The sequence below is a fragment of the Triturus cristatus genome, chromosome 12, assembly GCF_964204655.1.
Source record: "Triturus cristatus chromosome 12, aTriCri1.1, whole genome shotgun sequence".
Classification (NCBI taxonomy): domain Eukaryota; kingdom Metazoa; phylum Chordata; class Amphibia; order Caudata; family Salamandridae; genus Triturus; species Triturus cristatus.
The window spans coordinates 724,068,805-724,082,275 of NC_140595.1; the positions used below are offsets into that span (position 1 = coordinate 724,068,805).

At 40.1% G+C, this 13,471-nt stretch overlaps 4 non-coding genes across 4 annotated transcripts; all 4 read left to right on the forward strand.

Annotated features, from left to right (window-relative positions):
* Positions 1 to 1,013: 1,013 nt before the first annotated feature.
* Positions 1,014 to 1,095, forward strand: TRNAS-AGA (transfer RNA serine (anticodon AGA)). The gene has a single exon. It is a non-coding gene; the product is annotated as a tRNA-Ser (tRNA).
* A 3,939-nt stretch (positions 1,096 to 5,034) lies between these two features.
* Positions 5,035 to 5,116, forward strand: TRNAS-AGA (transfer RNA serine (anticodon AGA)). The gene has a single exon. It is a non-coding gene; the product is annotated as a tRNA-Ser (tRNA).
* Positions 5,117 to 9,052: 3,936 nt separating this feature from the next.
* Positions 9,053 to 9,134, forward strand: TRNAS-AGA (transfer RNA serine (anticodon AGA)). The gene has a single exon. It is a non-coding gene; the product is annotated as a tRNA-Ser (tRNA).
* A 3,939-nt stretch (positions 9,135 to 13,073) lies between these two features.
* TRNAS-AGA (transfer RNA serine (anticodon AGA)) lies at positions 13,074 to 13,155 on the forward strand. The gene has a single exon. It is a non-coding gene; the product is annotated as a tRNA-Ser (tRNA).
* The last annotated feature ends 316 nt before the right edge of the window (positions 13,156 to 13,471 follow it).

A 13,471-nucleotide genomic window follows, 5' to 3' on the forward strand; every position in this document is an offset into this window, starting at 1 on the left:
AAAGTATTCCTGAAAGTAATTAATTGCATATAACTTAAAATTCCCATTGAGCTCAATGTATTATTGTGATTCAAATTGTGTTGCCTATTGTAATAAACTGTAACTATGACCTGCAAAAGTCAATTGCCTATTGCAAAGTATTTATCTAAAGCACCTCACTCTGAGAAAGTATATTTTGATACCTATTAGTGGTTCTCAAATAAAACAACAATATCTTTTTTATGCAAACCAATGGCCTAGTGTTCAGTTCTTGAGTGTGTGAGACCATTTGCTGACTGAGTGTGTACAACAAATGTTTTACACTGTACTCTGATACTGCCTTACTGCTCGGCAAGCTACCACTTTAGAGAGTAAGGTTATATCTAACTTTAGCCTCTGCCAAACCTCTGGGGACTGGGGACTCTGTGCACACTGTACCTATTTGGGAACAGTATATACAGAGCCACTTTCTCACAGTAGTGATAAAGTGATTAGAGTCCTACGGCCAACATAAAGATACAGCAAAACGTGAGGTGAAAAGCAAAAAGGTTGCTGGTAGGCCACCTTAAGGATGCCAGGTCTAACAAAAACTGAACTAAGGATAACATGAGTAAAACATCAGGTTTCTCTACTGCATTTGGTGAGACAAGTGGGCCTTCTTTTATCTTCCATTCAAGCAATCTTTGACAGACCCCTTTATTATAGAGCTTTTCAAGGATTAAAGATAAGGCACTTACAAAGGAGTCCCAAATACTCAGAGATGGTTGACTTCTGTAATATGGGTCGTCGACTAAAAGCAGCGCAAAAACAGAGTGCAACGGGGTCCAAAAAACTTGAGTGCCACAAGAGAGTTTGAATGCAAGCGTATCCTTTTACAGATCCAGAGATATACTCATGCAATTTTTATTTTTAGGACAGAACGTGCATGATGAAAAAAACATTGTTTTTAAAAAGCGCATTGCAGAATATTAGTACTTTGATGTGGGAAAACTTCAAAACTTTCAAACAAAATATTTGTATGCAGCTTACAGCAAGTTGTTGTGGCCGAGTGGGTAAGGCGATGGACTAGAAATCCATTGGGGAATCCCCGCGCAGGTTCGAATCCTGCCAACAACGAGAATCTTTTTATTATCGGCTACAATTTCAGAAGTTAACCTTTAGTATTTCTTCCATTTCAGTTTTATAAATAGGTGGCTTATTTTTGTGTCACTATTGCCTCTCCACATATTTGTTATCGCTACCTCTTTCATGTCTTTGCTACACCTCATTCCTACTTTAGCACTGGTGTAAACGCTTCAAATTATTATACCGTTGCTCTCTCATTCATACCTGCGCATGCACTTGAAAGTTACTTTACCAATAAAAGACGCAAAGAGAGAAATAGAACAAAAGTGCTGGCTGGATTGGCAAACACACTTCATAAAACTGCATTTTCTTTTTTATTCTCCCTCGTGTTACATGCTTAACCTCCCCATGTGTAATTTCTCTTAACCTGCTGTCCCAGGAAGAGAATTCATCTACAGGCTCTTTCTGTGTTTTTTTCCCTAGTCTGTCTTTCCCATTTCTTAGCTGTGTAACTGTTCCTTTATGCGCTCTATTTAAACGCCATCAATCTCATTTGAGCTCCTTGCTCCCGCTTCTGTTTTCTCCACCTCTCATACTGCCAGTTCTCTCTTTCTCTGTGATTGGTGGCTACTTTCCTGAGCTTCCGAAGCCACGTGGTTCCTGCCCCTTGTTGTCAGACTTGAATTGGAAAAGGAACCATATTAACAAGCCTTTACCACTCACACACGGTGGAAGTTTATACTTTAATTCAGTGAGCTAAGAAAAGCGTGTTGTGGGTCCCCTACGAGCCATGGTGCTTGCTCCATCATGATTTGGCACCAGTCATTAGCCGCAGCTCTGCTAATGAGCCACTGAGGTCAGTTTCAATATTTACTCAAAAACATAACCATGCAGCCCTCCCCTCAACTGTGTATTATCTTGGTTTTCTGCTGTTCGTGTGATTAGCTGGGAGGAGCTCACGGCGACATCCTCCCTATAAAAGTGTAGATGGATCACTCTCTAACTCTTTCTTGCTTCACATACAAATGGCTTGAAAGGTGCAGGGAAGATGCAGGTCTAATAGACAGAATAGAAGGTCTGTGCCAGGTGGGTTTCTCTGCATTGGTGTCCCATCACAGGTCCGCAAGTGTATTGTGTGATCTTTGACTCCTGGCATTTCACAAGCAGGCGGCCAGGAAACGGTTTCAGCCTATCAACCACTGAGGAGACGCAGCCTCTGAATGAGGAATGAGGAAGCAATGAATACATCCAGCCTATCACAGGAACAGCCCTGAGTGTTCCGAATTATAAATTCTCCATGTCATTGTATGTCGTTGAGCCCAAGTAGCTCGCCGTGATCGTATAGTGGTTAGTACTCTACGTTGTGGCCGCAGCAACCTCGGTTCGAATCCGAGTCAAGGCATTGTGGTTGGCAATGTCACGGCAGTTGGGTGTTAATTTTACAGAATTAGCAAATGTACCAGTGGTTTTTGTAAAATGTCTATTAAAAACAGATCCTTTCAAATATTTAAACCATCTAACAACAAATGATTTAAACTCGCATGATTATAAGCTGTAGCTATAATGTATTTACTTACATAAATTATCGTTCTTGAACCTATTGGGGGTGAAGGGAGAGCGGAGCTCACCCCCCAGGTGCAGTTGAGTGACCTGTGTTGTGGCTCTCTAGAGGGAAGGCACAAATTTTGCTGTCACCCAGCCCAATCCAGACGTGTATTGGGGCCAGGTTTCAGGCAAATAGAGCAGTAAGTGCAGAGAAATGTTCACTCTCTAAAAGTGGCATTTCTAAAATAGTAAAGTTAAATCCAACCTCACCAGTAAGTAGGATTTTCAATAAATAAATAAAGCTACTCCTCTCCGATATGGAATTACCAAATAAAAAGTATAGGGGAATACACAGAGCTAACCTATGAGAGGGGTAGACCTCACAGTAGTGAAAAATGAAATAGACTGTTTGCTACTTACAGGACACGCGAACCACCAAAGTACATATCTTATTTTTTACTTACATAGCATCATGCACCTAGGACTACCTAGGGCCTACCTTAGGTGTAAATTATATGTAATAAAAGGGGAGTTTAAGGCTTGGCAAGTAGGCTGGGACTCCCCTGGGAGACCCCTGAGTCTATGCCCAGAACCATAACTCTGCCAGTCGAGTACTTACCTAAAAGCCGATAACTCACTTTTCTTCCATAGGCTAACATTGAGTGGTTTCACTTGGAAATTCTTCTAAGTGGTGTGGAGTTTTGGAACTTTAAAATATTCATCTAAAATCAGCCGAACAACGAATTCTGATTTACTCACCTGTTATCAGGAGAGACCTCAGTGCTGCATCTTGGAGCTCAGTACTGACCCTGAAAAGTAATTTTAACCGTACTTACCAGTAACTCGAATTTCCTTCCATGGGATATCATTGCCTGCTTTTCGCTGAAAATTTTCTAAGTGTCGATTTTTGAAACTTACAAATATTCTTTAAAAATCGTACCAACTGTGAAAACGTAATTGTTTACCTGTTTTAGATAGATGTCCCAGTACTGAGCCTAGGAGCCCAGCACTGGATTACAAAAGTAACGAGAACGTACTTTACCCGTAACTTGAATTTTCTTCCATAGGAAACCATTGACTGTTTTTCTGTGAAATTTCTTCTAAGTGTCGATTTTGCAAACATGTAAATATTCCTTAAAAATCGCCTGTATAACTTAAACGTAGTTTCTCAACTGCTTACAGGTGGTACAGTAGTGCTGGATCTAGGATCCAACACTGACCTAGAAAAAGTAACCATAACCCCACTTACCTGCTAAGTGAATTTCCTTCCATAGGATAACATTGGTAATTTGATCAGCAAAAGTTTCTAAGTGTCAACTTTTAAAATAGCAAAATATTGCTTAAAAATCACAACAGTAACTAAAACGAATTTACTCACTTGTTTCCAAGAACTGTCCCAGGACTGAATCTAGGATCCAGTCCTCGATTTAGAAAAGTATTCCTGAAAGTAATTAATTGCATATAACTTAAAATTCCCATTGAGCTCAATGTATTATTGTGATTCAAATTGTGTTGCCTATAGTAATAACCTGTAACTATGACCTGCAAAAGTCAATTGCCTATTGCAAAGTATTTAACTAAAGCATCTCACTCTGAGAAAGTATATTTTGATACCTATTGTTGGTTCTCAAGTAAAACAACAATATCTTTTTTATGCAAACCAATGGCCTAGTGTTCAGTTCTTGAGTGTGTGAGACCATTTGCTGACTGAGTGTGTACAACAAATGTTTTACACTGTACTCTGATACTGCCTTACTGCTCGGCAAGCTACCACTTTAGAGAGTAAGGTTATATCTAACTTTAGCCTCTGCCAAACCTCTGGGGACTGGGGACTCTGTGCACACTGTACCTATTTGGGAACAGTATATACAGAGCCACTTTCTCACAGTAGTGATAAAGTGATTAGAGTCCTACGGCCAACATAAAGATACAGCAAAACGTGAGGTGAAAAGCAAAAAGGTTGCTGGTAGGCCACCTTAAGGATGCCAGGTCTAACAAAAACTGAACTAAGGATAACATGAGTAAAACATCAGGTTTCTCTACTGCATTTGGTGAGACAAGTGGGCCTTCTTTTATCTTCCATTCAAGCAATCTTTGACAGACCCCTTTATTATAGAGCTTTTCAAGGATTAAAGATAAGGCACTTACAAAGGAGTCCCAAATACTCAGAGATGGTTGACTTCTGTAATATGGGTCGTAGACTAAAAGCAGCGCAAAAACAGAGTGCAACAGGGTCCAAAAAACTTGAGTGCCACAAGAGAGTTTGAATGCAAGCGTATCCTTTTACAGATCCAGAGATATACTCATGCAATTTTTATTTTTAGGACAGAACGTGCATGATGAAAAAAACATTGTTTTTAAAAAGCGCATTGCAGAATATTAGTACTTTGGTGTGGGAAAACTTCAAAACTTTCAAACAAAATATTTGTAGGCAGCTTACAGCAAGTTGTTGTGGCCGAGTGGTTAAGGCGATGGACTAGAAATCAATTGGGGTATCCCCGCGCAGGTTCGAATCCTGCCAACAACGAGAATCTTTTTATTATCGGCTACAATTTCAGAAGTTAACCTTTAGTATTTCTTCCATTTCAGTTTTATAAATAGGTGGCTTATTTTTGTGTCACTATTGCCTCTCCACATATTTATCGCTACCTCTTTCATGTCTTTGCTACACCTCATTCCTACCTTAGCACTGGTGTAAACGCTTCAAATTATTATACCGTTGCTCTCTCATTCATACCTACGCATGAACTTGAAAGTTACTTTACCAATAAAAGACGCAAAGAGAGAAATAGAACAAAAGTGCTGGCTGGATTGGCAAACACACTTCATAAAACTGCATTTTCTTTTTTATTCTCCCCCGTGTTACATGCTTAACCTCCCCATGTGTAATTTCTCTTAACCTGCTGTCCCAGGAAGAGAATTCATCTACAGGCTCTTTCTGTGTTTTTTTCCCTAGTCTGTCTTTCCCATTTCTTAGCTGTGTAACTGTTCCTTTACGCGCTCTATTTAAACGCCATCAATCTCATTTGAGCTCCTTGCTCCCGCTTCTGTTTTCTCCACCTCTCATACTGCCAGTTCTCTCTTTCTCTGTGATTGGTGGCTACTTTCCTGAGCTTCCGAAGCCACGTGGTTCCTGCCTCTTGTTGTCAGACTTGAATTGGAAAAGGAACCATATTAACAAGCCTTTACCACTCACACACGGCGGAAGTTTATACTTTAATTCAGTGAGCTAAGAAAAGCGTGTTGTGGGTCCCCTACGAGCCATGGTGCTTGCTTCATCATGATTTGGCACCAGTCATTAGCCGCAGCTCTGCTAATGAGCCACTGAGGTCAGTTTCAATATTTACTCAAAAACATAACCATGCAGCCCTCCCCTCAACTGTGTATTATCTTGCTTTTCTGCTGTTCGTGTGATTAGCTGGGAGGAGCTCACGGCGACATCCTCCCTATAAAAGTGTAGATGGATCACTCTCTAACTCTTTCTTGCTTCACATACAAATGGCTTGAAAGGTGCAGGGAAGATGCAGGTCTAATAGACAGAATAGAAGGTCTGTGCCAGGTGGGTTTCTCTGCATTGGTGTCCCATCACAGGTCCGCAAGTGTATTGTGTGATCTTTGACTCCTGGCATTTCACAAGCAGGCGGCCAGGAAACGGTTTCAGCCTATCAACCACTGAGGAGACGCAGCCTCTGAATGAGGAATGAGGAAGCAATGAATACATCCAGCCTATCACAGGAACAGCCCTGAGTGTTCCGAATTATAAATTCTCCATGTCACTGTATGTCGTTGAGCCCAAGTAGCTCGCCGTGATCGTATAGTGGTTAGTACTCTGCGTTGTGGCCGCAGCAACCTCAGTTCGAATCCGAGTCACGGCATTGTGGTTGGCAATGTCACGGCAGTTGGGTGTTAATTTTACAGAATTAGCAAATGTACCAGTGGTTTTTGTAAAATGTCTATTAAAAACAGATCCTTTCAAATATTTAAACCATCTAACAACAAATGATTTAAACTCGCATGATTATAAGCTGTAGCTATAATGTATTTACTTACATAAATTATCGTTCTTGAACCTATTGGGGGTGAAGGGAGAGCGGAGCTCACCCCCCAGGTGCAGTTGAGTGACCTGTGTTGTGGCTCTCTAGAGGGAAGGCACAAATTTTGCTGTAACCCAGCCCAATCCAGACGTGTATTGGGGCCAGGTTTCAGGCAAATAGAGCAGTAAGTGCAGAGAAATGTTCACTCTCTAAAAGTGGCATTTCTAAAATAGTAAAGTTAAATCCAACCTCACCAGTAAGTAGGATTTTCAATAAATAAATAAAGCTACTCCTCTCCGATATGGAATTACCAAATAAAAAGTATAGGGGAATACACAGAGCTAACCTATGAGAGGGGTAGACCTCACAGTAGTGAAAAATGAAATAGACTGTTTGGTACTTACAGGACACGCGAACCACCAAAGTACATATCTTATTTTTTACTTACATAGCATCATGCACCTAGGACTACCTAGGGCCTACCTTAGGTGTAAATTATATGTAATAAAAGGGGAGTTTAAGGCTTGGCAAGTAGGCTGGGACTCCCCTGGGAGACCCCTGAGTCTATGCCCAGAACCATAACTCTGCCAGTCGAGTACTTACCTAAAAGCCGATAACTCACTTTTCTTCCATAGGCTAACATTGAGTGGTTTCACTTGGAAATTCTTCTAAGTGGTGTGGAGTTTTGGAACTTTAAAATATTCATCTAAAATCAGCCGAACAACGAATTCTGATTTACTCACCTGTTATCAGGAGAGACCTCAGTGCTGCATCTTGGAGCTCAGTACTGACCCTGAAAAGTAATTTTAACCGTACTTACCAGTAACTCGAATTTCCTTCCATGGGATATCATTGCCTGCTTTTTGCTGAAAATTTTCTAAGTGTCGATTTTTGAAACTTACAAATATTCTTTAAAAATCGTACCAACTGTGAAAACGTAATTGTTTACCTGTTTTAGATAGATGTCCCAGTACTGAGCCTAGGAGCCCAGCACTGGATTACAAAAGTAACGAGAACGTACTTTACCCGTAACTTGAATTTTCTTCCATAGGAAACCATTGACTGTTTTTCTGTGAAATTTCTTCTAAGTGTCGATTTTGCAAACATGTAAATATTCCTTAAAAATCGCCTGTATAACTTAAACGTAGTTTCTCAACTGCTTACAGGTGGTACAGTAGTGCTGGATCTAGGATCCAACACTGACCTAGAAAAAGTAACCATAACCCCACTTACCTGCTAAGTGAATTTCCTTCCATAGGATAACATTGGTAATTTGATCAGCAAAAGTTTCTAAGTGTCAACTTTTAAAATAGCAAAATATTGCTTAAAAATCACAACAGTAACTAAAACGAATTTACTCACTTGTTTCCAAGAACTGTCCCAGGACTGAATCTAGGATCCAGTCCTGGATTTAGAAAAGTATTCCTGAAAGTAATTAATTGCATATAACTTAAAATTCCCATTGAGCTCAATGTATTATTGTGATTCAAATTGTGTTGCCTATTGTAATAAACTGTAACTATGACCTGCAAAAGTCAATTGCCTATTGCAAAGTATTTAACTAAAGCACCTCACTCTGAGAAAGTATATTTTGATACCTATTGTTGGTTCTCAAATAAAACAACAATATCTTTTTAATGCAAACCAATGGCCTAGTGTTCAGTTCTTGAGTGTGTGAGACCATTTGCTGACTGAGTGTGTACAACAAATGTTTTACACTGTACTCTGATACTGCCTTACTGCTCGGCAAGCTACTACTTTAGAGAGTAAGGTTATATCTAACTTTAGCCTCTGCCAAACCTCTGGGGACTGGGGACTCTGTGCACACTGTACCTATTTGGGAACAGTATATACAGAGCCACTTTCTCACAGTAGTGATAAAGTGATTAGAGTCCTACGGCCAACATAAAGATACAGCAAAACGTGAGGTGAAAAGCAAAAAGGTTGCTGGTAGGCCACCTTAAGGATGCCAGGTCTAACAAAAACTGAACTAAGGATAACATGAGTAAAACATCAGGTTTCTCTACTGCATTTGGTGAGACAAGTGGGCCTTCTTTTATCTTCCATTCAAGCAATCTTTGACAGACCCCTTTATTATAGAGCTTTTCAAGGATTAAAGATAAGGCACTTACAAAGGAGTCCCAAATACTCAGAGATGGTTGACTTCTGTAATATGGGTCGTCGACTAAAAGCAGCGCAAAAACAGAGTGCAACGGGGTCCAAAAAACTTGAGTGCCACAAGAGAGTTTGAATGCAAGCGTATCCTTTTACAGATCCAGAGATATACTCATGCAATTTTTATTTTTAGGACAGAACGTGCATGATGAAAAAAACATTGTTTTTAAAAAGCGCATTGCAGAATATTAGTACTTTGATGTGGGAAAACTTCAAAACTTTCAAACAAAATATTTGTATGCAGCTTACAGCAAGTTGTTGTGGCCGAGTGGGTAAGGCGATGGACTAGAAATCCATTGGGGTATCCCCGCGCAGGTTCGAATCCTGCCAACAACGAGAATCTTTTTATTATCGGCTACAATTTCAGAAGTTAACCTTTAGTATTTCTTCCATTTCAGTTTTATAAATAGGTGGCTTATTTTTGTGTCACTATTGCCTCTCCACATATTTGTTATCGCTACCTCTTTCATGTCTTTGCTACACCTCATTCCTACTTTAGCACTGGTGTAAACGCTTCAAATTATTATACCGTTGCTCTCTCATTCATACCTGCGCATGCACTTGAAAGTTACTTTACCAATAAAAGACGCAAAGAGAGAAATAGAACAAAAGTGCTGGCTGGATTGGCAAACACACTTCATAAAACTGCATTTTCTTTTTTATTCTCCCTCGTGTTACATGCTTAACCTCCCCATGTGTAATTTCTCTTAACCTGCTGTCCCAGGAAGAGAATTCATCTACAGGCTCTTTCTGTGTTTTTTTCCCTAGTCTGTCTTTCCCATTTCTTAGCTGTGTAACTGTTCCTTTATGCGCTCTATTTAAACGCCATCAATCTCATTTGAGCTCCTTGCTCCCGCTTCTGTTTTCTCCACCTCTCATACTGCCAGTTCTCTCTTTCTCTGTGATTGGTGGCTACTTTCCTGAGCTTCCGAAGCCACGTGGTTCCTGCCTCTTGTTGTCAGACTTGAATTGGAAAAGGAACCATATTAACAAGCCTTTACCACTCACACACGGCGGAAGTTTATACTTTAATTCAGTGAGCTAAGAAAAGCGTGTTGTGGGTCCCCTACGAGCCATGGTGCTTGCTTCATCATGATTTGGCACCAGTCATTAGCCGCAGCTCTGCTAATGAGCCACTGAGGTCAGTTTCAATATTTACTCAAAAACATAACCATGCAGCCCTCCCCTCAACTGTGTATTATCTTGCTTTTCTGCTGTTCGTGTGATTAGCTGGGAGGAGCTCACGGCGACATCCTCCCTATAAAAGTGTAGATGGATCACTCTCTAATTCTTTCTTGCTTCACATACAAATGGCTTGAAAGGTGCAGGGAAGATGCAGGTCTAATAGACAGAATAGAAGGTCTGTGCCAGGTGGGTTTCTCTGCATTGGTGTCCCATCACAGGTCCGCAAGTGTATTGTGTGATCTTTGACTCCTGGCATTTCACAAGCAGGCGGCCAGGAAACGGTTTCAGCCTATCAACCACTGAGGAGACGCAGCCTCTGAATGAGGAATGAGGAAGCAATGAATACATCCAGCCTATCACAGGAACAGCCCTGAGTGTTCCGAATTATAAATTCTCCATGTCACTGTATGTCGTTGAGCCCAAGTAGCTCGCCGTGATCGTATAGTGGTTAGTACTCTGCGATGTGGCCGCAGCAACCTTGGTTCGAATCTGAGTCACGGCATTGTGGTTGGCAATGTCACTGCAGTTGGGTGTTAATTTTACAGAATTAGCAAATGTACCAGTGGTTTTTGTAAAATGTCTATTAAAAACAGATCCTTTCAAATATTTAAACCATCTAACAACAAATGATTTAAACTTGCATGATTATAAGCTGTAGCTATAATGTATTTATTTACATAAATTATCGTTCTTGAACCTATTGGGGGTGGAGGGGGAGCGGAGCTCACCCCCCAGGTGCAGTTGAGTGACCTGTGTTGTGGCTCTCTAGAGGGAAGGCACAAATTTTGCTGTCACCCAGCCCAATCCAGACGTGTATTGGGGACAGGTTTCAGGCAAATAGAGCAGTAAGTGCAGAGAAATGTTCACTCTCTAAAAGTGGCATTTCTAAAATAGTAAAGTTAAATCCAACCTCACCAGTAAGTAGGATTTTCAATAAATAAATAAAGCTACTCCTCTCCGATATGGAATTACCAAATAAAAAGTATAGGGGAATACACAGAGCTAACCTATGAGAGGGGTAGACCTCACAGTAGTGAAAAATGAAATAGACTGTTTGCTACTTACAGGACACGCGAACCACCAAAGTACATATCTAATTTTTTACTTACATAGCATCATGCACCTAGGACTACCTAGGGCCTACCTTAGGTGTAAATTATATGTAATAAAAGGGGAGTTTAAGGCTTGGCAAGTAGGCTGGGACTCCCCTGGGAGACCCCTGAGTCTGTGCCCAGAACCATAACTCTGCCAGTCGAGTACTTACCTAAAAGCCGATAACTCACTTTTCTTCCATAGGCTAACATTGAGTGGTTTCACTTGGAAATTCTTCTAAGTGGTGTGGAGTTTTGGAACTTTAAAATATTCATCTAAAATCAGCCGAACAACGAATTCTGATTTACTCACCTGTTATCAGGAGAGACCTCAGTGCTGCATCTTGGAGCTCAGTACTGACCCTGAAAAGTAATTTTAACCGTACTTACCAGTAACTCGAATTTCCTTCCATGGGATATCATTGCCTGCTTTTCGCTGAAAATGTTCTAAGTGTCGATTTTTGAAACTTACAAATATTCTTTAAAAATCGTACCAACTGTGAAAACGTAATTGTTTACCTGTTTTAGATAGATGTCCCAGTACTGAGCCTAGGAGCCCAGCACTGGATTACAAAAGTAACGAGAACGTACTTTACCCGTAACTTGAATTTTCTTCCATAGGAAACCATTGACTGTTTTTCTGTGAAATTTCTTCTAAGTGTCGATTTTGCAAACATGTAAATATTCCTTAAAAATCGCCTGTATAACTTAAACGTAGTTTCTCAACTGCTTACAGGTGGTACAGTAGTGCTGGATCTAGGATCCAACACTGACCTAGAAAAAGTAACCATAACCCCACTTACCTGCTAAGTGAATTTCCTTCCATAGGATAACATTGGTAATTTGATCAGCAAAAGTTTCTAAGTGTCAACTTTTAAAATAGCAAAATATTGCTTAAAAATCACAACAGTAACTAAAACGAATTTACTCACTTGTTTCCAAGAACTGTCCCAGGACTGAATCTAGGATCCAGTCCTCGATTTAGAAAAGTATTCCTGAAAGTAATTAATTGCATATAACTTAAAATTCCCATTGAGCTCAATGTATTATTGTGATTCAAATTGTGTTGCCTATTGTAATAAACTGTAACTATGACCTGCAAAAGTCAATTGCCTATTGCAAAGTATTTAACTAAAGCATCTCACTCTGAGAAAGTATATTTTGATACCTATTGTTGGTTCTCAAGTAAAACAACAATATCTTTTTTATGCAAACCAATGGCCTAGTGTTCAGTTCTTGAGTGTGTGAGACCATTTGCTGACTGAGTGTGTACAACAAATGTTTTACACTGTACTCTGATACTGCCTTACTGCTCGGCAAGCTACCACTTTAGAGAGTAAGGTTATATCTAACTTTAGCCTCTGCCAAACCTCTGGGGACTGGGGACTCTGTGCACACTGTACCTATTTGGGAACAGTATATACAGAGCCACTTTCTCACAGTAGTGATAAAGTGATTAGAGTCCTACGGCCAACATAAAGATACAGCAAAACGTGAGGTGAAAAGCAAAAAGGTTGCTGGTAGGCCACCTTAAGGATGCCAGGTCTAACAAAAACTGAACTAAGGATAACATGAGTAAAACATCAGGTTTCTCTACTGCATTTGGTGAGACAAGTGGGCCTTCTTTTATCTTCCATTCAAGCAATCTTTGACAGACCCCTTTATTATAGAGCTTTTCAAGGATTAAAGATAAGGCACTTACAAAGGAGTCCCAAATACTCAGAGATGGTTCACTTCTGTAATATGGGTCGTAGACTAAAAGCAGCGCAAAAACAGAGTGCAACAGGGTCCAAAAAACTTGAGTGCCACAAGAGAGTTTGAATGCAAGCGTATCCTTTTACAGATCCAGAGATATACTCATGCAATTTTTATTTTTAGGACAGAACGTGCATGATGAAAAAAACATTGTTTTTAAAAAGCGCATTGCAGAATATTAGTACTTTGATGTGGGAAAACTTCAAAACTTTCAAACAAAATATTTGTAGGCAGCTTACAGCAAGTTGTTGTGGCCGAGTGGTTAAGGCGATGGACTAGAAATCCATTGGGGTATCCCCGCGCAGGTCCGAATCCTGCCAACAACGAGAATCTTTTTATTATCGGCTACAATTTCAGAAGTTAACCTTTAGTATTTCTTCCATTTCAGTTTTATAAATAGGTGGCTTATTTTTGTGTCACTATTGCCTCTCCACATATTTGTTATCGCTACCTCTTTCATGTCTTTGCTACACCTCATTCCTACTTTAGCACTGGTGTAAACGCTTCAAATTATTATACCGTTGCTCTCTCATTCATACCTACGCATGAACTTGAAAGTTACTTTACCAATAAAAGACGCAAAGAGAGAAATAGAACAAAAGTGCTGGCTGGATTGGCAAACACACTTCATAAAACTGCATT